This window comes from Camelus ferus, chromosome 24 (assembly GCF_009834535.1).
Source record: "Camelus ferus isolate YT-003-E chromosome 24, BCGSAC_Cfer_1.0, whole genome shotgun sequence".
Classification (NCBI taxonomy): domain Eukaryota; kingdom Metazoa; phylum Chordata; class Mammalia; order Artiodactyla; family Camelidae; genus Camelus; species Camelus ferus.
The window spans coordinates 6,923,899-6,948,404 of NC_045719.1; the positions used below are offsets into that span (position 1 = coordinate 6,923,899).

The 24,506-nt window shown below is 36.2% G+C and overlaps 1 long non-coding RNA gene across 1 annotated transcript in view; it reads right to left on the minus strand.

The window, feature by feature from the left end:
- Positions 1-24,303, minus strand: part of LOC116659602 — a 101,700-nt gene extending 77,397 nt beyond the window's left edge. The window contains exon 1 of the long non-coding RNA XR_004314968.1: positions 24,231-24,303. This is a non-coding gene — a long non-coding RNA (uncharacterized LOC116659602). The remainder of the gene's footprint in view (positions 1-24,230) is intronic.
- Between the last annotated feature and the right edge of the window lie 203 nt (positions 24,304-24,506).

The window sequence follows — 24,506 nt, forward strand, 5'->3', positions numbered from 1 at the left end:
TACTACAATGCGTCACCAATAGGTTAAAATAGAACAAAAAATTGAAATCTTTTGTGAGACAGGCAAATGTTTTTATCTATCAATTACATACTTATATTGAAACCATCGCACTTGTCAGCATTTTTTAAAATATTAAGGCTTTTGTAGCACTAGCCTCTGACAATTTCCCTTTTATCTTATTTAGCAGCTTACTGATGAATACACAAGTTCATCACATTGTAAATATACATTTATAAGCAGCATTGCCGTATCAATAATTCTACTATAAACCCATAGTTTAACTTCATATTTGAACCAAAACAATGAATTGTTTAGCTTAACTAGAGTTAGATTTAAAGTTAGCGTTCACATAATTCTAATTCTATCTGAATACAAATTACACGTAACACAGAAGAAAAAAATTGTCTTTTAACTCTTCCTCGTTGATGATTTGAGTAACAAATCTGGTAACTCCCTTAGAAATAGTACATTTTATATTTTTTCAAATTTAATTATAGGTAAGTATAACAATGTAAATAAAAAGACGAATAATAAAATATTATTAAAATACATTTTACAGTGTTTGAACTGTATATTCTCAACATAATACGTATTACTTAAATGGTGGCCAAAAGTGAGATGGGAGAGTGAGAGCACAGAAATATTTCTGATGATCACAACTCACTTTTTTGTGGTCTTCACCATTTTGACTTATCTGAGGAAACCTAAGGAAGTTTAATCCACAGAAGATTTATACAATTTTAGAATAAGATTTATATTCTATTAAATTTGTTAATACTAAAGCACTTTCTGATTCAGTTTAGAGTATGGTAGTATTTTTGTGGGAAATTTATACAGCATGGTTCTTAGCCTCACTATGTACTTGATCTGCCTGGTGATATTAATATTTTGTAATAAAGTGGCACTTCTAACACGGAGAGAAGTCGTATTATCTAGCTAATCCTCAGAACAGTCATCAGAGCCAGCTTGCTGAGAACTATGGGCTTTCAATTTTCAAAAGGAAAGAATAGAGAATTTAAACTATTTAACAAAGAGGGTGACTAATACCTTCTCTGTTCTTAGAGCATCAAAAGAACTATTCTAGAGGTTAGGAAAAGGAATTTTCAGGATGGTTCAGGGAACACGTTTTGTAAGGCAAAGTTCAGGGTCTATTTAGAGCCTCCTTCAGGCTCCTGAAGGTGAGACATTCATACAAACTCCAATCTGAGAAGGACTCATTTCCAAGGGAGAACTTGGAAGCTTCTAGAAGGGAAGAATATTAGTGACTGCTAGTCATTCAGTTTATGAAAATCTTTCTTACTGATAGTTCTTGCCTAAAATGAACTCCTTTCCATGTCCATATTTCCTATTTTTAAAGACCTAACATTCAAACTGAAGGGGAAAAAAAACGAAATTAATTCTCCCCATATAACGCTTTTGGGCTCTAACACAATCGAGTCGTCAGTCTCCAACATGCAGCTGTCACTGCAGTGGCCTTGCCGAGACTCAAAGACAGATGGCAACACAAAGTAATAGCTCAAGTGAGAGTGGAGACTGACCCCTGCACCAGACTTTAGGAGAATCATCAGTGATAATGTCTGTACAAACGTGAACACAGACATGGCAGTGTTGTAGCTTAATACGTCCTCAATCATAATGAAGCCTTTCGTGCATGCATTAGCTCAATATGAGAGGAAAGGAACACACACAGAAGTAGAAACTTCTGTATTGCTATTGGGTATCCCACGAATCTTCCCAAGTCACAAAGTTATGGAGTCATCGTTGACTACCTAGATACTGCCACATTATTCTGTATCCCATTCACTAATCTAACTGCAATTCAGATGGCTTAGAAAGAGAAACAAGAGCCAGGCTGCAGCCAGAAGCTACCGAACAAGGAGATCACAAAAGAAAAAGCGAATGATAAGAAAATATAAAGATGCTCATGCAAAGCAGTGTGTAAGAACAGTAAGTCAGCCAGTCTTTCGTGTACTAAAGGTATACAGGCTTTGGATCTAAAAAAATTTTTTAATGTAAAACCATGTGATGTCCAGGATTATACATGCCTGACCTTTAACTTCAGTGAGAGAAAAAAACAACTGAAGGAGCTCCTTTCTCAGGAGATGCTTGTGTGGTTGAGGCTCCGGGGGAGACAGCAGAGAAAGGGAAGGAGGAGGTAGACCAGGTGAGGACGTCTTTGCACATGGGGAAAGAGAAGGAGCCCAAAGAGACCTGAGCAAAGTCCTAACACCAGGAAGCGTTAGTGACCTTGAATAAAAACCTCCACCCTTAGAACCAACAAAACATCATAGAAATAGCCTTTCCTATTTTTTTTTTTTTTTTTTTTTTTTTTTTTTTTTGCCATTGGGTAGACTTAAATTCCCATCTCTCTTACCATTTTATCTTCCTTGGTCCCCACAGAGCCTTACACAGCACCACAGCCACACAAGTGGAGGACCTGCACTCCACACTGAGAGGTGAGGAGAGTATTTAGTTCCATGAGAAGTCATCATTGTGTAGGTTTCAACTAAAATAATAATAACAACCCTATGTCTCCTACAGTCATCATCATCCAATCCTGTCTTCTACTTCCGTTTTATGGAGAGAAGTTTTCTTCCCTGACACTTCCTGGTGTTATGACTTCATGTAATCCATCCCCTTTGCTAAACACAGTTGCTTGCTTTCAAGCTGAAATACATCTCTAATGGCATAAAATGTATCCTCTCAAAGCCCTTGAAATGAGAAAGAGGAGGAAAAAAACGCAGTCCCTCTGCCGTGCTATTGAGTAAACTATACATTTTTTTTTAATGTCTAGAGGAAAGTACAACGTGTATTTGCTGACCTTTGGGAAGCCTCCATTAGTGGCTCTATTTTAAGATGGAAAGAACGCAGTAGCAGCTTAACCTGAAGCTCTGTGGTGAGCAGAACTGGCCTGCCCTGAAACTCTGAACCTTCTCTGTCTCAGTGTCATAGTCTATCAAATGGGGACAGGCTGCAGAGTTGATTACAAATAATGTGTCTGGAAGACAGAGGACAATGTAACATGATGAGCGTTTGTGGTAACAAGCTCAGAGAACACTTTGTGGCTGCCTTTATTTTCTATTGTTTTATCTAACCACCATTTAACCAGGGAAATAGAAGAGAATGTCTTCCTACCTATAGCTCTGTGTTTCTTCTACCCAATGATTTTGCATGTGTGTGTCCATGTGTGGGTGACAGGGACCTCCACTCTGGTGTATCACCCACCTTTTTTTTTATTTAACATTTTTTATTGATTCATAATCATTTTACAATGTTGTAAAATTCCAGTGTAGAGCACAATGTTTCAGTTATACATGAACATGTATATATTCATTGTCACATTTTTTTCTCTGTGAGCTACCATAAGATCTTGTATATATTTCCCTGTGCTATACAGTATAATCTTGTTTATCTAGTATACAATTTTGAAATCCCATCTATCCCTTCCCACCCTTCACCCTCTTGGCAACCACACGTTTGTATTCTATGTCTATGAGTCTGTTTCTGTTTTGTATTTATGCTTTCTTTGTTTGTTTTTGTTTTTGTTTTAGATTCCACATATGAGTGATCTCATATGGTATTTTTCTTTCTCTTTCTGGCTTACTTCACTTAGAATGACATTCTCCAGGAGCATCCATGTTGCTGCAAATGACATTATGTTGTTGGTTTTTATGGCTGAGTAGTATTCCATTGTATAAATATACCACTTCTTCTTTATCCAGTCATCTGTTGATGGACATTTAGGCTGTCTCCATGTCTTGGCTACTGTAAATAGTGCTGCCATGAACATTGGGGTGCAGGTGTCATCCTGAAGTAGATTTCCTTCTGGATACATGCTCAGGAGTGGGATTCCTGGGTCATATGGTAAGTCTATTCCTCGTCTTTTGAGGAATCTCCATACTGTTTTCCATAGTGGCTGCACCAAACTGCATTCCCACCAGCAATGTAAGAGGGTTCCCTTTTCTCCACAGCCTCTCCAGCATTTGTCATTTGTGGATTTTTGAATGATGGCCATTCTGATTAGTGTGAGGTGATACCTCATTGTAGTTTTGATTTACATTTCTCTGATAATTAGTGATACTGAGCATTTTTACATGTGCCTATTGATCATTTGTATTTCTTCCTTGGAGAATTGCTTGTTTAGGTCTTCTGCCCATTTTTGGATTGGTTGTTTCTTATTAAGTCATATGAGCTGCTTATATATTCTGGAGATCAAGCCTTTGTCAGTTTCATTTGCAAAAATTTTCTCCCGTTCCATAGGTTGTCATTTTGTTTTACTTGTTTCCTTTGCTGTGCAGAAGCTTGTAAGTTTCATTAGGTCCTATTTGTCTATTCTTGCTTTTATTTCTATTGTTTGAGTAGACTGTAGTTCTAGGAGAACATTTTTGAGATGTATGTCAGATAATTTTTTGCCTATATTTTCTTCTAGGAGGTTTATTGTATCTTGTCTTATGTTTAAGTCTTTGATCCATTTTGAGTTTATTTTTGTGTATGGTGTAAGGGAGTGTTCTAGCTTCCAAAGATTGAAAAGGAGGGAATACTCCCAAACTCATTCTATGAAGCCACCATCACGCTGATACCAAAACCAGGCAAAGACACTACCAAAAAAGAGAATTATAGGCCAATATCACTGATGAACATAGATGCCAAAATTCTCACCAAAATATTAGCAAACCCACCTCTTTTTTAAAACGAGCATTCAGAGAAAAGCAGACTGACTCATTTAGCAAGAACAACAGTTCCTACTCCATGTAAATAGAGGAAAGACCATAAAGAGGAATGGAAGGGGATTACAATCTATCCCCCATGAGAAGAAAAACATTATTAAAAAAAAAAAACAACAGAATACTACATTTACTACACCATATGGTCAAGAAAAATCTAGCTTAATTACTTCTCCAAACACATATGTATCTTCTTTCTGGGGAATAAATATCTACATTTTTATCTAAAAGTAAGTTCCAGTAAAGCACATTAAATATCCTGATATTGGTGTTAGCCAAGATTGTTGGCCCCTTTTTCAGCTACTGAAAACTTTTAAAAGTAATATGTAACTACTTTCCATGATGCTTGTCAAAATATGTTGTATCAAATTCTTGCAACTAAGTAAATGGAGATCCTTTTCTTAACTCTGCTGTTTTGTTATAATTTGTATAGACTCTAAGTCCGACCTGTAGTATCAAATAGAATCATTTATTTCATTTTTGGAAAAGCAAATATAAAATTCATGTGGTTTTATTTTCCTAATGCTTCTGCTTATTGATTTATCATTTATTTGCTTTCCATGTGTTTGTAGAAAATATTTTTCACTATGTAGGTAGTGCTCTGACAAAGTCCACGGTCATTTTTCTTTCCATTTGGATAGGTTGTATGATTTTTATTCTTCCATTAAGTGGGCTGGAGTCCTCCTGCTCAGGTACCTGTGATTTATTACTTACTGAAGTAGCTTAGTCTGGTAAGTTCACAAGCTGGTTCTCTTTAACACCCTACTGTGCATGCCATCTGGGTATGCCCTTTTCAGTGTACTCCAGTTTTTCAAATATTCATTCCCTTACCAGGTTTTTTTGTTTGTTTTTAAAGATAGGCTGCTATTTTAGTAAGCAATGTATTAGCCCCTAATTTATTTTCCTGTTCTCCTTTTTATAACATACAGTATAAAAATAACAAATGAGTCTAAATCCTCCCGGACATCTTCAGGAGTTACTAATCTCACGGATTCGTGTTTAGGAGACCAGTTTATTCCCCTCCGTGGAGCTCCACCTTGACAAACACTTTGATAGACTCTATGGAAGCACCTTTCGACCTTACTATTTTCTGTGTCTAATGCACCACTTTTTTGTGTATCAACTAAGGGACAACGTATTCAATTCTCATGAGCTAACAGACAATACAGTCGGCCCTTCATATCCATGGTTCCACAGCCGTGGATTCAATCAATATCAGATCAAATTTTTTTAATTTCCAGAAAGTTTCAAAATGCAAAAGTTGAATCTGTCATACACCGGCAACTATCTGTATAACATTTACATTGAATTAGCTGTTGTAAGTCATCCAGAGATGATTTAAATCAAGTATACGGGAGGATGTAACATGCGATAGATGCAAATACCACACAAATTATATAAGGCACTTGAGCATCCATGGATTTTGTTATCTGTGGGGGGTCCTGGAACCAATCCTCCACAGATACCAAAGGACAACTGTACTCCATTTTCTCTTACCCTTTCTTCACTTTTCATAGTATCTATTTACATATTTTTATACAGTCGGCAAGCAAACCAATATAGACAGTAAACAAAATATATAAGTAGATATTATCATATATTAGAAGTTGTGAAGTTTATGATGAAAAATATTCAGGAAAGGTAGTTAGGAAGTACCAGAGGCAAGAGTGATTTGGAAGACCTCACTAAGGTGACATTTGATCAAAACACTGACACAGGTGAAGAGACGTCTAGGTGGCTCCTGGGAGATGGGCTTCCGGGATGCTTCAGCCCATGCAAAGCTGCTAAGGCAGGAATGTGCCTGACGTTTTCACAGAAAGCAAGGGGCCTGTGTGGCTGGGGCAAGGTGAAGAAGGCAGGAGAAGGGAAGGGTGGGGCAACCTGTTCCTGATGCCCTGTGGTTGGTGAAGGACAAAGACCAGGTTGTAACTGAGACATCAGGGCAGAGCCACAACCAGGAAGGCTGCTTCAAGGGAGAGGCTACCTGAGGGATAGAAATAGTCTCTGTTAATGAGTTTAATGAAATGATAGCTATAACTTGTTGAGTTCCCATTTAAACTTTATTTTCAAAATTAGTTAAAAAAAATTAACAGGATACGAACCAAAATAATGTCAGAGGTGTTAGTCTTTTTGCCACCACCTGGCCTCAAACCCACTGCGTACAAGAAAATGTCACTGTTGGTTTATAAATTAGCCAAGAAATTTTAAATTACCCAGAATCTTTAAATACTATTTAGAGTTCTACAAGGTGGACCAATGTTCCCTACTTCTAAAGCTGAATAATGACAATCTTATTAATTTTGTTGAAAAAGAAATTTAAGGAATATAAATCTTTCAACTAATCCATTGATCTTTTATGTCATAGATCTTATTTTAAAAACTTTCCTATCAATCAATGAATATCTGCTTACAAGATCTATTTCTGGATATATGTATTTATGAATATGACTTAAAGTAATATAGATATAATACAGATATAATTGTGTCATCAGGTTCACTCTGGTTGATTTGCCAAAATTAAATATATCAATAATGAAAATGAACTTGCAGAAACTCTAGTTACACAGTTTATCCTTGAGTTATCTCTCAGGTAGGAGGAAATGTTCACTGGACTGACTTAATCACAAATAGCTAAGACAAAGCAGCACGTCAGACAGACAGGAAGAAGCTATTAAAATTCAGAGACAAGATCACAAACAGAACCCAGGGTCCCCTGGCTGCACGGAAGCTCTATATGGTTGTAGGGACTTCTCCAGATCACAGAGAGAAGGATGGAAACCAGCTCAACAGATCACACTAAGCACTGATGATAATCAGTGAGGACAGTGTGTGGATGACCAGCAGGGCATATGGCATTAGGAACGATTTGGTGCTGGGGAGATCACTTCCCAAATAGTGCAAGGAATGATCAGGAAGACCCTGATGCCGAAACCAAAAGCTAACTCACAGTCATCTGAAATTAGGTAGGTGGGTTTTTTGCCTTCAGCTTTACTCATCAGTAAGTTGGGATAATTGTCTCTTCTCTGTTAGCACCAAACTATTGACACAAAGATGAAATAAGCCCAAGAATTTGGAAATTTTTATATTCATTTGTATGAAATTAATAATAATAGTAATAACACGAATACTTACTAAAGAAGGGTAATTAAACTAGAGACAGGAGGAGGAGATTCTGTACAATGCCATGACTAATTCGTTATGTATTGAATATTCATGCTTGTGTCCCTACCTGTAAGATTATTCTAAAAATAAGTGTCTCTGGCCCTCCCAATGAGCAAGGGTATTTAGAAGCAGGAGTATGATGTGCTGTCCTTCACACATAACCTACAGCATGTGAAAGCAATATGGTAAAGAATTTTGTTTGCCTCTAACAGAAAGTAGAAGATATCTGACTTTTAAATCAGTCTGTGGGAGGATAAAAGGAGAAATAAAATTAAGATGAGCAGTACTAAAAAAAAAAACCAAAAACAGTGCTGTGTAGGAAAAGAAAAAGATATGTTAATATTTAATTTACTTAATTTTGTTTGGTTAAATAACAAAAACATCAAAACATCAAATTGAAGTAATATTTTAAGACCCAACTTCACTCTCTACACTAAGAATATTTAATAGGCCAAAGGAGGGACATTTATGAATTGTGTGGATTACTAAAAAGGCATAGTATTTCCTGTTTGCTCTCCCATACAAAAATAAGAGCATTTTAATCTTCAGTCAAGAGGAAAGGGGAAAGAGTGCTAGATAATATTATAAAGGAACAAATTAAAAAACAAAAACAAAACATTAAATTCAGCTATTAAATGAAATTTATACCATCCAAAGCTCTTAAAGTAATCTATCTCCTTTGCTATTATAAAAATTATATGGCCTACCTTTGTATGACAATCCATCAAATGAATAAAAATATGTCTTTTCCAAATACTATTAGTTTTAGTAGAAGAAAATCCTAAAGAAGAGCATAATCATATTCCACTGGATGAATCTGGTTGGACTGCAGGGTCTTTCCACTTCCTAGATCATATAGAATTCCCTCAAATAACGGAAAAGTAATTCCAGGGCATATGCATGAAATAGTCTTAATAATCTCAGCTGCCCTTTTCTCAGTGTTCCTAAAACATTCAAGTTTGCCTTGCTTTATAATTGTTGCTCTGCATCTTCTGGGGCATTTACCCTCAGCCCACCTGCTGCTGTCCTCTTGCCACAGTAATACTATTTTTAGAATTTTAAAAAAGAAAACAGGACCACAATTTGTCAGCTCTAGTTGGTGACTTTCTACCTACTAGGGAGGCTGCCTGCTGTAGAGGATGGAGCTGGAATTGAAATAACAGTTATACTATTTACTATTCTCATGAACTTGTGAATTTTCTTACGTTTTCTGAACTTCATTTCCATATTTGCAAAGTGGCTCTAAGAATTAGAAATAGTGCATTCAAATTGCCTTATGCAATACCTGGTACCTATCAGATATAAAACAAATAGCATCATTATATTTTATTGCATTCTGTAACTACATTAAAACCTCACAATTTGGAACTATTAAGTAACTTTAAGCAAAATTATGAAATCTTAACAACTTCCTAATATTATACACTGAAACGTTTCCACATTTATTATCTCAGTTGTTCCTCATAAAAAAAAAGAAAAGAAAAAAGGAAAAAAAAAAGGTACACAGAACAGAAGTCATTTTTCACTTTAAGGATGAAGAAATAGCGGTTCAATGAGTTGTTCAAATCATACTATCTCATGGATCAAGGAGACAAATTCATGTCTTGCTCTCTGAACAGTGTCTATCACATTATTGGGAACAGCAGACATTTGGGGGTTTTGAGTTCTACTCTCTCAAAATCTTCCTCATTTCAGTTGATGGCAACTTTATCTTTCCATATACCCAAGGCCATAAATCTTGGAGTCATTCCCTATACCCTCTATTGTACTACCATATCTCACATTTACTCAATCAAGCATTCTTTTTTTAATTTGTGTTCAAATATATTCAGAATTCCGCAAATTCTCACCAGCCACCCCTCACCAGAGTGACTGATAATATAAGAAAGATCATGTGACTTTTCTCTCAAAAGCCTCCACGACTCTCACTTTTCCTCAGTAAACACCAAGGCCTTGACAACAGTCTACAAAGCTCCGTATTACCTGACCCACTTAACTCTTCACGTTCCCTCTCATTTTCTTTACTGCAGCCCCACACCAGTTAATCCCCTCCCTGAGAGCCCTTGCCAGGCCCTCCTGGAATACTCTTTCCTCAAATACGCTCACGGTCAATATCCTCACTTTCTTCACGTCTTTGCTCAAGTGTCACTTTCTCAGTGAGGTCTCTCAAAATAAAAATTAGAATTTACCCCCCAGGCAGTTCTGATACCCCTACCCTGCTCTATTTATCTTTCTTTCCATAGTGTTTTTCTCCTAACACACAACACAATTTACTAATTAAGTGTATTAGGTAGACTCTGACTCCCACACATTAAAATTTAGGCTCCATGAGGATAAGGAATTTTTACCTAATGGGTCCAAAGGGCCTAGACAGGTGCCCAGCATGTAAACATGTGTTGCCTAAAAGAATATTGTCTTCTGACTGCCATCCTGCTTTCAGAACAAAAGCCCGACTGCCTCCTTCCCAAAGACACAGACACACACACAGACACACACGATTACTAATGACAGTCCTACTGCTTCTAAGTGTTTCTCAAGACGTCGTCCAGGTATCAAAATCTTGTCAGGATCAAATTACAAAGGATGGTTGATTAAAAGAATAGATTCCTCGCTTCCAATCCAGAAACACTAAATTAGACCTTCTAGGGGTGGGTCCTCCAAATAGGACCTGTGTGTACGTGGAGTGGAGCATGCTCGCTGGCCTGCTCTCACGTCCCCTTTTCTTCTTTCCTCCATCTCAGCCAAGGCTTTGCTTGCAAGAATCTGTAAAAACAAGCATCGCCAAAAGTGCGAATAATCGAAACACCCACCAGGGAAATCTGCTCCCACCTTCTGAATTCCACTCAGAAAAACGAGAAGCACTGATGGGGTCAGGGCCAAGGTGCTAAAAATCTAAACATTTTCAGTCCATAATAGAAGGAAAAGCTGTGGCAGGCTTGTCATCTGTCCCCTTTGAAATCATGTTTTTCTGTAGAAGTCTTCTTCTTCTGTTTTCTCTCCTGCTTAGTTGGAATTATCTTCTCTTATGCCATTAACACAGTCATCCATCCTCCTCCGTCCCTTCCTAGCCCCACTGCCACTGCAGGAAACCCTGCAAGGGCTGCTTACACCAGCCCTGCTCTGTTCCGGGAAGGAAGCCTGCTCTTTCCTCGCCCCTGATGCTCTTTGCCGCGTCTCACTACTGCACTGGTGAGACATGATGAGACTAGAAGCTCGGCCTACATGAACGATACTGAGAATCATTCCAGTTCTTAGACCAGAAGCAGGTGCCTGGTCCAATCCAGCTTCTCAGTACAAGGTGTGCCATTTAGCTCAGACCGACAAAAGAGTTTTAGGTAGTCTAAGAATTCTCCAAAGTTAATTTGCAAAATGTATTTCTGATATTCCTTATTTTTATTGAAATAGGGTATACTAGTTTTCTTCAAATTCTCAAAACATTTTGAAAATCAAAAAAAATTGAAAGCCACTTCCCTTAGGTCTCAAGGTGTCTTTATAATTAATGTCCTCATAGAAAATCCACTTTGTATAAACAAAGAAATATATTCTTTGTTTGTATTTGCGTTGCAAAACTAAACAATAACCTTATCAGGTATCTTTCATTCTGCTCCTTGGTAATATCCATCACCACTTCAAGGTAACACACTTGCATTTTAAATTTTCCTTTCTGAAATTCAGTCCTAAGGACTGAACAAGCAGAGAATTCCAGCATCTTTGGATAGCCCATACTGAGCAGTGCTTTGGTTTCAAGCCCAGAATCTATCACCAAAGCTTCAAACCACATCAATCCTAAAACTTACTTGGTTCTAAAAATTATTTGGTAATGAGAAAAAATGAAACATCCTTTTTCAAAACCAAAATTAACTTAAGTATTCCTTCTTCACTTTCTAAAGTAAATTTTTACTTTATATTTGTTTCCTACTAGTCACATTAGATTTTAAAGTAATCTGGGGTTTACATTAGGAATAAAATATTTTCACTTGAACAGCAATAAGCATTTAACTTCATTTTGCTTTTTTTTTAATTTAAAACCAAATACAATTTTCATCATATTGAAACATTCAGAATAAATCCAATAATAAATTATCATTTCTCTCTTATTTCATTCATGAACAAAAATTTTTTACTTCTTCTATTATGCAAGAGATAGTGCAGGTTATTAAGAAACTTTAAAAAATGTAAAGATGTATATAATCTCAGTTTTGCCTTCCAGAGGCTTGTAACCTTAAAAGATGAATGAGACAAATATACGAATAGTTGCAAAGCATTAAAGGGTGTGATACATGTTATATGTGTGGGTCACTGAGAGAGAGCTCTCTTTGTTGGGATGAGTTAGTGGAATGCACCACCGATTATTTACATGAAAGAGAAAAGTTACCTGAGCCCCACAGTGCTCAGCACCCAATTTTGTTATTCAGTGTTGATCAGAATCATTTTTAAAATATGGATAAATTTTATAATAGACTTTCATAAGACATCATATATAGCATGGCAAATAGATGCCAAGAGATTTTAGTAAAAATTTAGCTGATTAGTTTACTTAGAGTGTCAAAACATTCACCAGCCCTGTGCTTATCTGGGAAATGGAGGAGAGAAGAAGACCAAGTATTTTACACAGATCAAGCTCAAACAGTTCAATGTCCACCCATAAAAAGAAGCAGTTCCACACACAAAAAGAGGAAAGTTTCAAAGTGAGTTTCAAACTTGATGCAAAAGCAAGTGATTATAGCTTATATTTTATAACCAACACCTGCCACGATATAGGAATTGCCAAGTCCTTTGAGTCTCCTCTAAAATGTTGATCATGAACGTTGGGCTCAAGATAGCTGAGTAAACAGCTTTTTTCATTTATTAGCCTAATGTATTTTGAATATTAGAAAATCATATACATAGCATACGGAAAATATGTATAACTGCTCGTGGGAATGTAAATTAGTACATACACTACAGCAAACAGAGTTAAAATAGAATTCCTTAAAAAACTAAAAACAGAGTTGCATTATGATCCAGCAATCCCACTCCTGGGTATATATCCGGAAAAGATGAAGACTCTAATTTGAAAACATACATGCATCCCAATGTCAATGTAAAGCTCTATTTACAATAGCCAAGGCATGAGACATGGAAACAATGTAAGTGCTGTTATCAGATAATTGGTTTAAGAAGATGTGGTATATACATATACAATGGAATATTACTTAGCCATAAAAAGAATGAAATGCAACATGGATAGACCTAGAGAATATTATGCTTTGTGAAATAAGTCAGAGAAAAACAAATATTATATGGTACCACTTATATGTGGAATCTAAAAAATATTACAGATGAATCTATATATAAAACAGAAACAGACTCACAGACAAAGAAAACAAACTTATGGTTACCAAAGAGGAAAGGGAGGGGGGAAAGATAAATTAGGAGTATGGGATTAACACATACACTCTACTATATGCAAAATAAATAAGCAACAAGGATTTACCATATGTCACAGGGAACTATATTCAATATCTATAATATTACAATAATCTATAGTGGAAAATAATCTGAAATATATATATATATATATATATATATATATACACACACACACACACACACACACACACACACACACATATATACACACACACATATATATATATACACATACATATACATATATATGTGTGTGTGTATATATATATATATAAACTGAATCACTTCACTGTACACCTGAAACTAACATAATATTGTAAATCAACTGTACTTCAATAAAAATTTTAATAAAACATACATACACACACATACACACACACACACATATATATATGCACCATTAATATTCAATTTACCATAAGGTTCCAAAAGACTATGCTTGATACCCTTATTTCACCCGAGAGATAAATGGTACCAGCATTACTTTGCTTAATATATATTCAAGCATCTGAATTTCTTTTATTTGTTTATCTGACACAATATTATCTACTAACTTTCTGAGAGTGGAAACCGTAACAAAATACTGCACATTTCTGTGAACAATTAAGTACTCACAGGGAACTATAGTCAATATCTTGTGATAACCTATAATGAAAAAGAATATGAAAAGGAATATATGTATGTATATTTATGACTGAAACATTACGCTATATACCAGAAATTTACACAACATTGTAAACTGATTATACATCAACCAAAAAAATTTTTTTAAATAATTAAGTACTCATTTTATTTTTATTTGATACTGAAGGTATCCTTTTAGCATGATTAAGCTATACATTGATTTATGGATAAAGATTAGGCCACTTGTTTCCAGTCTTTTTGCTATGAATTTTTGAAGTCCCCGAATCTCAAAGGAATATCATACTTTTGAGCTGACTTGTATATACACATACAGGTATGAATAGGTATGGATATTGTTTGTCAGGAACACTGGGAAACCTGTTATTATGTAGGTTACTCAATTTTATTCAATTCCATAAAAGTTAATCTCTTGGTTCAGAAATATAAATGCAATGAGAAATCTAGTGATTGACATTAAATAAAAGTGTATCTTCTTTTTTTGTGAGAAATTATTTGTTTTCTAGGCCTCCTATTTTGAGGGGATAGAAGAAACATGTTTTATTTGAAAATTATGTAACAGTATTATGAAATTTTAATCAACCTTCACATAAAAATAAACAAAATTTTAAACCCTAAATAAGGAGACATTATTCATTTATTCTAGTACAAAAATGTCATGTCTCTACCCCAAATAATTATAGGACTCAGTAACTCTCTATAGCAACATTGTTAAGACAACTCATAATCAGTCAATGTATATTTGAATCTTTAGGAATAATTACAGATCTTGAACCTAACAACTAAATAAGGTAAGTTAACAATACTTCCAAGGATATTTTTAAAATTTAGTAAGTTTTGCTATCTACTCTTTATCTAAACTCTTAGCTATTATTTCATAATAAGAAAAGATCATTAAAGTCAGTAGGAAAAGGCAAATACTCCCATAATGATGTGGCTAGTAGTACTTGATACACACTGGCCAACTGTAACATGCTCTTCCAGAGCATCCAGTCAACATGAGCACCAGTCATCAGGCAACTACCATGTTGCCCCTTTAAAGTTCCAGCATTCTGGTAATGAAGAATAATCAACAATTATTTCATTGCAACTCTATCTGTACTATACGGATTTTATGAAGTTCTAAGGGAAGTTTCAAAAGACTCAATCTGTGGCTCTCCGAGCTGTAATAGAAACAGAGCTCCCTAGGGTCAGTCTTTTGGCTGCCCTACTCCCCTTGTTTCCTGTCCCTGTGCCACCCCCTTGCCTGGCTCATTCTGACTTCAATAGCTTTGATTATCCTCTCGCGACCCACACCTACTTCCACACACTGAACCCTTGATGTTTAAGGACGTGGAGGAAAATCATCTGTTGTGCGAAGTAATGACTCAAAATCCTAGAACATTGTTTTTCAGCGTTCCTCAGAAGCCCACTGAGTTTTACTAAGAGGATACAAGTTGCCAAAAAGTGAGTGAGTGATTTACGTGCATTTAATCTTCATAAGAAACCTACCAGATAAGAGACATTACCGAAGCAACTGAAAGTTAAGAAGGCTAAGAACTCTGCCCAAGCTCACTAGCTAATCAGGGGTGCAATCTGAACCCAAGCAGCATGACAGCAGAGTCCATGCATTTAACTATCCTGCATTGCCCTCTCTTGTTAATAGAAGAAAAGATTCTGCCTGTGTTGTAATACATTGGTTAACACTGTGTCGATAGCCCTGGTGGAAAATTAGTGTTCATTGTTATTTATCGTGCGTTTTAGCACTTCCTAGGGTCTGTGAAGCCCTATGGTTTTCTTTTTGTGGGAAGTATAATGTTCACCTCTCTGCAGGAGCATTCGTCTCCCCTGCCCTCTTCAAGGCGGGCAGGGCACTGGACTTACTCTGACTAATGAAATGTGAGCAGAGGCGACATGTGTCACATCTAGACAGAGGTATTAAGAGCCGAAGGATGTTGTCCCTCCTCTTTTCTACCTGTCAGAGCAACACACACAATTCCACACAGTGGCTTCTCTGTCCTGCTGGCTCTGACTGAAGACAGTAACACTGACACAGACCAGAGGCTGCAGCTGACCCACAATGGCACTTGCAAGTGAGATCTAAACTACAGTCGTTTTAAGCTAGTAAGGTTTACTAGTTGTTACCTGGCTTAACCTGATTGGGTTTTTACCAAGTTTGTTTTATCTTGCAACCAGCTTTTCACAGAATTAACATCTAATTAGATACTGGGATGACATAGAAAATGGCTGGAGAAAATTTTCCCTCCTGTAATGTTATTAAAAGATAAAAAGGAAAATGTTTTGGAGTTGGTGTGAAAGCCTTGTTCTTGTTACAGCAAGACTGAAGCCTGAGGAAAACAATACTTAAACACAACAGTTCTTTTTATTATGTTCTCCCCAGCAACAACTTCACAGAGCTACCTGTACCCAATACAGTTCTCCCTCAAGAGGTTCCTCATTCAAATACATTCATTCATTCATTCAGTAATTATTTTCTGAATGCTCACTAGATGATACCAGTATCAGGGACTCACTTCCAGTCCACCATGTGTTCGTGTCCCTAAGTTGCCCAGGGAAGATGTAGAAAATTCTAGCTTCCCAATCTGTCTCACAGAAGCTTTAAATATTTTATTAATCTCATTGTGATGACTTTAGTGAGATGTCAACTTGGCTAGAATGTAGTTCCCAGGAACACTTCCGGATGTACTGTGAACAGAGATTTTGCAGAGGTAACTGGAGTCCCTAATCAGTTGACTGTAAGCAAAGGAGACTGTCCAGAATAACTGGGTGGGTGTGAATTACTCAGCTGGAAGGCTTTAAAAGCAGAGTTGAAGTTTCCCTGGAAGAAAGAAGACGTTGCACTTTGGCTTTTGTCTAAGGCTCAAATGCCACACATCATTCTGCAACTTATTTTACTCAATACAGTATTTTGTAAACTTATCCATATTAACATAGATAACTCTAATTTAATTTTCTCCCTTTGATAATCATCCATCACATGAACACACCAAAATTAATATATCTAGTCTCTTATTTATGGATGTTTATGTTTTTCAGTATTACAGCTTTTACATGAAAAGCTGCCATACATTATTATACCAATCTCCATATAAACACTTGTCAGAGTTGCTGTAAAGTACACATCCAGAGGTGGAAAACTCCTTCAGCTTTACCAGAGACTGCCAAGTCACTCTACAAGTTTATAGTACCACCAAGCAGTGTACAAGCTGTACCCTTATTCCAGACCCTCATCAACATTTGGGACTTTCAGCCTTTGTAATCTTGATCAGGTTGACAGATATGAACCAAACCTCATTTTGAATTTCATTTTCATTTCCAGTGGGGTTGAGCATCTTATTTTTTATTAGATATTTAAATTTCTTCTTCTGTGCATTGCCTGCTCATTTCCTTTATATGCATTTCTACTCAGAGTTTTGTGCTTTTCATACTGATTTTTAAAATCTTAATAAAATCTAAATAATTTGTTGTCCATTATGATCATTGTATACATACCTATGTTTCTGTCTCAGCTGTTTTTTTTCTACTCTGTTGAAAGTAACAGAATTTTTCTCAGAATTTTATAATTTTACGGCACTCAAAATATGATCACTGCTTTCTTTCATAGTTTGCTTCTTTTTTATATTTTTTGGGGGGAAGGCAATTAGGTTTATTTATTTGTTTATTTTTAGAAGAGGTACTGGGAATTGAACCCATGACCTCATGAATGCTAAGCATGTGCTCTAGCACTTAAGCTACACCTTTCCCCCTATAGTTCGCTTCTTGATGCCCTCTCAGCCCTGCCCTCTGGTCTCCCACCAATTCTGTGATGCCTAGGTATCCTTTCAAAAAAATGTCCCTTGGTTAAAATTGACCAGAGACAATCTCTGCTGCTTTCAAACTAACTAATAAAACCTTAAAACCATATTATGACTTAATCTGAAAAACACACTTCAGGCAGAAAAATCTTTGCATAATAACACACAAGACCTGCTTATTTCCTGAACAAATATATCATCATTCTTAAAAATTCGAGAACAGAGAGCAGATATAACAACACATGGGTGAGATTCATGCTGTATTTATATTTCTATGTTATATAAACTCATACACAATCAAAAAAGACAGCCATGTGGCTGGTGAATACTTTTGAAAAATAATTAATATTGATTATTGAATTATAGTGTGAAACGGAGACATTTTTACATTACTTGTCATTAACATGGAATTTTCAGCGGGTTTCTGTGAGTCCTTGCCTTTTGTGAAGCTGACTTGGAGTGAGAAAGATAGTGCAATTAGAACAGAATAGAATGCAAAGATTCCAGAGTTAAAATTCTCAAGTTACTTCTCAAAATTAGACAAACTAAAACCACTTGCCAAATGATGAGAATAATCGCAAGGGGGTACAAAAATCTCAGAGGCTTATAAGGACAAGGCTGTTTCATTTCCTAAGACTTGCCCTTAGTCATCCTGCCTTAAGAATAATGGTTGTTCTTGGAATCTCTCAAGGGTCAAGAGATGAAACCAAAATAGTTTTTCTTTCTGAGCTGGCTAAAAAACATTAAGGAGGCATAACTCATTAATTTAAAGTTCCATCTTACTGAAAAGTTCATCTGGCAAACAGAAAAATAAGACAAAGCTTTTAAATAATTGTGCTCACAGTCTTGCTGTCTACTGCTAAGTGACACTAAAGATTGTTATCTTTTTTCCTGTCATAATAAAATCAGTGCCGTGGTAACTGATTCCATGAAACCGAACTTCTGTCATTGCAACTCCAGGTCATGTATCTAGTCTCTATATACTTAGCAATGAATATACATCTCTGTACACCTAGAAATGAATACATATACTGTGTGTGAAAATATATTTAGCCATGTTCCAGGATTCAAAAGAGTATACAGTATACTGAGAAGTCTCTAAGTATACAAATCCTATTTGGCTTTTTCACTGAGTCACCTTCTAGGTTTGTTCCTTACGATCCATTTGCCAAAAATGGAGAGAACCATGATTATGAAGAAGGAATGACAGAAACCAGGGAGTAGAGCCAACTATTCTTGGTCTATGGTTTACTTTATCACAAGTTCCAGGGATCAATAACTTGCTATTGAAAATTCACCAGCTTTCCTCAGATTCATTTGCACTTTGTTGTAACATCTCTTCTAAGTGGCTCCTAATCTAATTTGGATAAAATACAATTGTTGTGTTTAATGCCTAAACTGCTGGTCAGAGTGGATTTCGTTTGTGTATGTTTGGAAGTAATCCATAAGGAAGAGCCTTTCTCTTGTTGCTTTCATTTGGTTTTCATTTGCTTGACAGAAATCCCTTTGCATAAAGAATTCTCACCTTATAGCAAAGTGTTATCTTATTCTCACAAGTGGTAAGAATTTGTAGAAATACCCTGTGGTAGATAGCACCTAATGGATAGTACATAAAAGTATTCTTTGATAGCCAGTGTATTCGCTGTTTATAAATAGTGGAAAAGAAAGAGCAATGTTAACAAAGATGAGAAATAGTCCTCGGGCTAATCCTCCAAATCATTTTATCTGTAATTAATTTGTAGTCAAACAGGCAGTCGACATAAAGTTAAAAAAAATTGTTCTGACAAGACCTCTTAGTTGGGTAAGAGTGTCTTAATTAAAATGTGGAATTTCTGAGTATATGTTGCTTTTTAAGTGATGGGAAATTATGGTAACATGCAGCATTAAGTATTTCAGGAGTCCAAAGGCAAACTGGAAAGAAACAGGAGAAACTGGCAAATGTGATGTCCTTGGTTGCACCCACTCTCTTTGTAAATGGTCTATCTTCCCACAATATATACTACAGCAAATTTTTAATCTCCAAGGGGGAAAGTAAAGTCATTAAAAGTTTTTTAAACAATTTAATACCAGTTTTTGGTGCTCATATTTTAGGGTCTTCAAAAGTAATACACATATTAGATTGCTGGTCCTGACATATTAACTAGATTTTTCATTTTTATTTTACAGTCCACATTTCAGAACAGTTACAAACCCCCAGTAGTACTTCAGGCCTGAGTACTTGGCAAAGTAGATATTGGTGCCTCATTACAGCAAACAAACTGACGAATGTGTAAGTCATTTCTAACAGGGTTAGGTGCATATATATTTAAGAAAAGAAGGATTTGTTCATTACTTCCTTCCTCAGGGTGGAGCACATCGGGCTCTGCAATCAGATAAAACCGTACTGGGACTGCATAAAGTGAAATATTTTTACAATAACTAGAAGAGTAAATATTTGCTTCTTTTTAAAGAAAGAGAAGCCACCCATCTTCACTGGCAATATGCAGCTGTGACAGTGACAGGCATCATTTGTCCTGTTATTCTCAGAAGTCTCTCCCTGTCCTATCAGCAGGGTAGGCAACAGCGGCTCGGCCCCTTGGAGATGGTGTAATCGTGTGCCCCGGGAAGCTTACACAATCCAGATACTGCTTTGGAATGACTCCAGAACAAACTGGACTTTCGAGAAGAGTCCGTTAAGAGTGTAAAGAAGTGCCACTGCCCACAGCCCTGAAATCAACCGTACGACCCTAATTTTGCCAGTAAACATACGTAACGGCCAGGACGTTGTTGCCGCAAAGGAGCCAGTTTCTTACATTGCCTTCGTGGGGAGGAAGCTCCTGCCTCACTCTTGGGAGACAGCAAAGCAGGGCCCCTCTTCTTGCTGGCCCCATGCTTGTCCCACTGATAAATTTAGGCTTCCCTGCGTTTGTGGGTCTTGCAATGTTACATCTTGCTGCCTAACATACAGTCAACTTAACAGATCTCTGCAGGCCAAGAACCATCTGGGCTTCCAGTACCCCATTCACTTTTGATGGAAATGTAAACTAATTCAAATTTGGAATTTTCTGCAGCCACAGAAGAGAAGGAGAAAGTTGTCTATAAACTAGTAGGAGTAATTACCAATGTATGTCATTAAGTGAGTGGTGAAAACAGGTGTGTATACTATATGGCTTTGGTACCTCCACCCACCCCACCCACCAAAAAAAAACAACCAGAAAAAGGAAGCAAGGGAAGGAGGGAGAAAGGAGAGAAAGGAGAGGAAGGTGAGGGAGTGGGTGGGGAAGAAAAGTTGTATACTAATTAAAATAATACCTAGGGGGCATGGAAACAAGGCAGGACAGAAATGGTAAGAAGTGCACCATATTTTTATATAGTTTAAGTTTTGAACCATAGCAATATTATACACACACACACACATATATATAAATTAAATCAAAAGCAGGAGAGAATAAACCTTAAATTATGTATGTCAAGAAATAAATGACCTAACTCCATAGCAAATTGATAACTGACTATGAAAAATTAATTAAAAAGAGAACTTCTGAATACAGTGTTTAATGCATTATTTAAAGAAAAGAACTAAATCCAAAGAGATCTTAAAGTTGACTTAATAAGTTTGTTATTAGTGGAAATATTAGTAGTATAATTGTTGAGCAGGAATAAAAGCAAGCTCTAGGACAGCAGTATGTTTTCACACTATTTTTGCTTTAAATAATCTTCAAAAAAGCTGAAAAAGTTAAATGCTATCCATATTATAAAACGTAATATTTCTACACGGGATGATTTGAGGTTGATTTCACTGTCTATTATATACATTATAGAATTCAGTCTTTTCACAAAGCATATACTACTTTATAACCACTTCAATTTAAATTCTCCCTTCCCCTACTACTCTTGCTAAGAAAATGTGTGCAACACAAATGCAAAACCTAAAACTGTAACATTTGGAAAAGAAAACATGGGAGAAAATCTCTGTGACTTTGGTTAAGGCAAATATCTCATATGACATCACAAGAGAAACTGATAACTAGACTTCATCAAAATTAATATCTGCTCTTCCAAAGGCACTAATAAAACAAAAAAGTCACCTACTGGTAGAAAATATTTTATATCACATCTGATAAAGGACTTGGATCTATATACTAACAAAAAAATTCTCAGAATTTAATAAAAAAAAAAAAAATTTTAAATGGACAAAATTTCCACAAGAGTTTCAGCAAATAAGCCCATGATAATACACTCAACATAGCTAGTCACTAAAGAAGTGTGAATTAAAACTATAATTAGATACCATTACACGTCTGTTACCATGGTTAAAAAAGAAACTCTATCATATCAAATGTTGTTGAAGATGCAGAGCAATCTTGTAAAGCAAATCTCTACTTACCATGTGACCCAGCAACTCTACCCCCAAGTATAACAAAAATTTAAAACTCTATTCATGGACGTTTACAAAACAGGAGAAAATCTCAAATGTCCCTCAGCAAGAGAGTGGCTAAACAAACTGGCACGTCTGTACAATGTCATGCTGCTCGGCAATGAAAACAAATAAGCAACTGATCAACACAACACGGGTGAATCTAAAATGCATCCTGGTAAGGGAAAGGAGCTTGATTCAGAAGAGCACACCTTGTACAGTTCTGTTTATTCTGTTTACTTGACATTCTTGGAAGGGTACGACTGTAAGAGCAGTCCCTGAGAGAGGATGGAGATGTTAGGAGGTTTTGTACACTGAAGAGCATGGGGAGTGTTTCGGGTGAAGGAACTGCTTTAAATCTCTGTTATGGTGACGATTATACAACTGTCTATATTTGTCAAATGTCACAGAGCTATTCACCAAAAAGAGTAAATCTTACAGCATCTAAATTGAAAATAAGGACACGTTATGTCAATTTTTATTTTTACTTTTAGCTAAATTGCTTAGAGAGAAATTTTTAGTATTGATCCTCATATTTAAAAAAGGAATTTTCTCTAATCAATGACCTATGCTTTTACTAAGAAATTAGAAAAAGATAAGCAAATTTAATCTAAAGGAAGGAAAGAACAAAAGTAAGCATAAAAATCAATGAAATAGAAATAGGGAAGTGATACAGAAAATGAGCTAAAACCATCTTTCATGTCAGATATAAAGAAAGCCACCAAAGTTTACTAAGGTCGTGTTGAAACAACTTAGGAGCCACCTAAAAGCAGTTCTGACAGAATTAAGATAATTTCAGCTCCAATAAGGATATTAATTGGATCAGACTAAAACAGCAAATACACTTAAGTCTATTGAGTTTGTGTTGAATTTCAAGTAAAAATTAATTAACCTTGGAGAATGATAGGGATTCAATTATCTTGAAAGATGTATTTTTGCTTTTTAAAAAATAACTACACATTTTATAACAAAATAGTATATGAAGAGAAACACCTGTTTATGAAAGAGACAAATGAAGCCATGAAGCCAAAGTGATGGAATTAAAATATTATCATTTCCAATCCCCAATGAATTAATGGATGCAGGCGTCAGACACCAGTGGTTACTAACACCCCAAAAGAGACACAGTCTCCTAGTAAGGGAACACACCACACCACCATTAAGTTAACTTACTTAAAAAAAAAAAAAAAAAAAAAAGGAAAGGAAAAGGACTCAATCAAGTGTTTAGATTGAACTCCCAAATTACAGGAAATACAGAAGACATGTGAAACATGTCACAGGTGTCAAATCAGCAACACTCGTACTGTGGGAAACTCTATAGTTAAAACCACCTAATTTCCCAAAATAATAGATTTTAAGAGGATCAAAAGGTGAAGGAAAAATGAGAAAAGACAAGTACGTGTAGAAAAACTGCAACAGAATGTTTTGGATGACACTTGGACAATAAAAACATTTTTAGAACAGAAAGTGACAGAAGTGTAACTGTAGTTTCTATGGGAAACTCGACAGTCCAAGGACGTCCAAGCTCTTCTTCCAGGGAGCTTAAACTGGGCTAGGTTAAAACTCTAGGAGAAAATACATAAGTAAACCCAGTGGATTGGCTTAAGGAGTCTGTGGATCCCTCAAAATTGTCTCCAAATTTATATGTGCCCCAAGAGGAGGATCCACAAATCAAGGAAGATAATTTCTCCCCATTTATGTTTTTATTGTTTCTTACTTCTTAAACTTTCCTCACACAAGAAAATGGTGTCAAAGCACAGCCGTTGAGAAAAATAAAGTTATTTCTACAAGCAGGGAAGGGTCAGGGCAGCGGGGGTTGAGAGGACAGGAATACATTAAAAACACAATGATTTAAAAAAGATCATTGCTAATACAAAATTTAAAAGAAAGCCAAACTACGATAAAATGAGGGCTATCAAGCTACCTCCTTCCCCATCATTCCCTTATGCTTGGTAACTCTGCTTCTGCCCTGAGTAGGTTGGATAGACCAGCTTCTTCCTGTGTGTTACTACTACTTCTTGGATAGTCCATCTATTTTTTTTTTCATGCTTTCCCTTGGTTTTCTTTACCAAGAGAATTTTTAAATTTTATTTACTATACCTGGTTTCTCACTGGAGGCTTCTTTCTTCCCATCCAGCTTATCTCTGTCTTCTGTCAGCCTTCGTCTTTATCTGTAAAACATAATGTGGACAAGGACCATGAATGTTACAATCACCTGAGCTGCTGGTTATAAATGCTGACTCCTAAGCCCAAAGTCCTCTACTGCCAATCTCGAGGATAAGAACCATTCGGAGTCCATCATTTGAAAGAGTCCTTTGTCCATGAGACTTTGGCACTGAAATATTAGACAGCCACTGACTAAATGTCAGCAGGAGG